The following is a 4,055-nucleotide window of genomic DNA, read 5'->3' on the forward strand; positions in this document are numbered from 1 at the left end:
GGTTGTACAAATGTCAAGGGTTGTATAATAACCAACCTCTATATATATATATATGGTTGGGTTCACATGAGACCAATAGTTTTTCGTGAGACCCGTAAGAACAATTTATGTTCATTAATCAACTTTTTAAGTTAATGATCTAATGGTCTAAATTGCACAGTGGCAATTTTGTGATTATTGAGAAGTCTCGTGGCGTTTATGAATGTTCAGATTTCAGATTGTAAATTTAATCCAAGGGTTGAGAATTGGTCTTACGGGTCTCACGAAAAACCCTTGGTCTCACATGATTTCAAGTCTATATTTATATATATGTAGGGTTGGGTTCACGTGAGACCAAGAGGCTTTCGTGAGACCCGTAAGACCAATTAATGTTCATTAATCAACTTTATAAGCTAATGATCTAAAGTTGCACGGTGGCAATTTTGTGATTATTGAGAAGTCTCGTGGCAATTTTGTGATTATGAATGTTCAGATTGTAGATCTAATCCAAGGGTTGAGAATTGGTCTTACGGGTCTCATAAAAAACTCTTGATCTTACATGATTCCAAGTCTATATATATATATATATATATATATATATATATATATATATATATAATTCAATGCACAACAAACAATGTCAATGTTCAAAGATGTCTGTATGGGCTAGAAGTGTTAACTTGGTCAAAAGAATAAGGTTTGGATTTTAAAGATGATATTAATTTCTCAAGTTGATTGAAAGCTTAGAGCTTCATTTAAACAACAAATGCCACTTCAATTCATGTTGCAACGCTCCGAAACTATTATTGACTTCATTAAAGCTATATTTTTCAGTTTTAGATGTTTTATTGCTTTATTCTATACCTGTTTGTTCTCACTAGGCTTTAAGCCTAACATTTTTTCTTAAATGACATGTATATCAAGATCACATACCATTAGGTCTCCCAAGGTATGGTGGAGCAATGGTTGCCATTACGGGCATTTTTGGGATTACACTTTTGAAGATACGTAACGTCACATGTGGATTTGAAATCTTTTGGTGATCGTAGCATCACCCGATGTTAATCTTTACCTAGTTCGGTTTAGATTATTAGGTGGTTAGCTACCATTCATATTTAGGGCTGTAAACGAACCGAACGTTCAGTGAAACATTCGGCAGGAAGTTCGTTTATGTTCGTTTATTTAATAAATGAACGAGCATGAACAAATTTTTTTGTTCGTTTAGTTAAACGAACGAACATGAACAAGAGTCTCGTTTGTTCATTTATGTTCGTGAACGTTCGTTCATTTACCGTTCGTTTATATATTAAATTTAATATATAATCTTTTACTTATCAACAAATATTTATTTATGTCCGTTTATGTTCGTTTAGCCCGTTCGTTTATGTTCGTTCGTTTACGTTCGTTTAACATGTTAACGAACAAACATAAACGAACACGAACACACCTTATTTATAAATGAACGAACACGAACACAAAAATTTTCGTTCTTTTACCATTCGTGTTCGTTCGTTTGTTCGATTAAGTTAAACGAACGAACATGAACAAGCTTTCGTTCGTGTTCGTTCGGGTCGTTTACAGCCCTATTCATATTTATTGTTGTAAACGCTTATTTTCCCCATCTATAAGGTCATTATATTTATTCAAGTACCATTTTCGTATTTATTTTCTGGTTTAAATTTGCTCCTATTTTTGGGATATTAAAGCTACAATCATAAATATAAAAGAAAAAAAAACACTCTTTTACCAAAAAAAATCCTTTTGTTTTTCATTTTATCTTAGGGGCCGTTTACCAAAAGCTTACCTGGGTAAGCGCTTACATGACCAACTAACATTACTTCACCGGATGAATATGGTAAAGACCAAAAATCTTACCCGGTAAGAGCGAGACAAGAACCAATATTCTTATCCGGTAAATTTAGGCGACGACTCTTACCACAGTAAGCTTACTGGGTAATTTGTTGCATACGATGTCGTTTTTGTGTACTAAAATCTTACCCGGAAAGTAAATAATAGTGTTAAATTTTACCGGTAAACACTTATTAAGAAAATATTTGATAAACAACCCCTTAATCAACACATTATAAATACTTATTTTAAAACTTTTGTATCGAAATTTTATTGGACTCCTTTTCAATACCGAAAGCTAACTTTGTTTTTACTTTTCCTTCTTATGCCCTCAAAAATATTTTGTGAATAAAATATTCTTATTCAAACAAAATGATAAATTAGATTGAAAAGATTCAGAGGCCGTTTACCAAAACGTTTATCTGGGTAAGCGCTTACCAAGTCACATTATCTTATCGAATCAATATGGCAAGGACCAAGAATCTTACCCGGTAAGAGCGAAGGCAAGGACTGAGAGTCTTACCCGGTAAGTGACGCTGACGACTCTTACCACGGTTAGCACTTACCAGGTTAGTTGTTGCATACGATACCGTTTTGGTGTACTAAAATCTTACTCGGTAAGTAATTGATAGTTTTGAATTTTTTCCGATAAGCACTTACCCGGGTAAATGCTGGTAAACAGCCCCTTAGTGTTTAAAAATTAAGGGGCCATTTGATTTGAGAAATAAAAATAGGAATAAAACTAAAAATGACATGAAATTAAAATGAGAATGAATTTTCATTTCTTCCAGATTAATCAGGAACGGAAATTTGAGCTTCAAAGAAATGGTTCATTATATTATATAAAACTAAATTGTTTTTTTTTTTTTTTCAGTTCATTGATTACTGCTTAATATCTTATATAAAACACCCTTTAAAACTATCCAAATCCTTTAAAAAAATTTAATTAGAATTGTCCAAATTGTATTTAAAGATGTATTTTTTTGAAGTATATAATATTTATATACAACAAATAAAACAAATAAACTCACACACTCTCCTCACCTTTGTTGAGGTTTGAACCATTCACCTTCCAGGATGTCAAAGACTCACATACTGCTAGGGAAAAATATTAGGGGCAGTGGCGGATCCAAGATCTCTATATATATGTATAGAGATCTTCTTTTGAGTACTCATGAAATTGTGATAACCTTGATAACTTGTGCATCATGTGTCATTTCATATTATTATTTTCATCTAAGACTAGAATTTAGAATATTAATTAACATATATTTGTTTCATAGTGTGATTGTTTCACATGTACTCGTTTCATATAAACCTTTTTGACGTGTTTGTGAAACAAAAAATACACATAAAAAGTTTCACTTTGTGAACCAACTACATGTGAAACAAATATATGTAAATCAATAAATTAAATACTATATCTAGATAGGAAAAATATCGTATGGAATAACACATTTCACAATTTCGTTTCTTCTCAAATGATTAAACCTAGGTTTTTACAATTTCATGAGTTCAATCCAGCCTCTATATATAATATATACACAAACATATGTTTTCTAGTATTACTCAATGAATTAAGAGGCAATTTCTGAATCGTTAAGAACTGAATCTTGTTTGGCAAAAACAAAAGTCTGCTTCTTAATGATTCTAAAATTCTCTGAATGATTTTGTATCATGAATCTCCTTTAACCATTAAGAGCATTGATTTCATTGTACACAATTACCAAACAATTATATTTCATTACTATATTATGAGAGTCTCTTAATCATTTTGACCACTTAATCGTTCTGCACCAAGCCATTCAGCAATTGCCAAACAGCCCCTAAACAATTTAAATTAGGTTAAATATTTAAAACTAACAAATAAGAAATTAAAAAGATAAAATAAAATAAAATATTGCACTAAAAAAATGCGCCTTAGGCCAAGGCGTGTCGTAGGCTTAACATGGTGTGAGACACAAGTCTTGAGTCACGACACGCAATGACGATTGTTGCAGCGAGCTTTTTATAAGAACACTGATTATGATCAACACTTAAAATTAAGGAACATTCTATAGATACAGATAGACATTAGCGTGAACCTGTTCTTGTTTTGATTGTTTAATAAAACTCGTTTTGTTGTTAAAAAAAATTAAAGAGTTAAGATCAGTGTATGAATTAACAGGTTCACAAATAATTAAGAGTCTGCATCTCACATACTTCATATTCATATTTATAAAGCAAAT

The sequence above is a fragment of the Cynara cardunculus genome (genome assembly GCF_001531365.2).
Source record: "Cynara cardunculus var. scolymus isolate 2C chromosome LG 13, CcrdV1, whole genome shotgun sequence".
Lineage (NCBI taxonomy): Eukaryota > Viridiplantae > Streptophyta > Magnoliopsida > Asterales > Asteraceae > Cynara > Cynara cardunculus.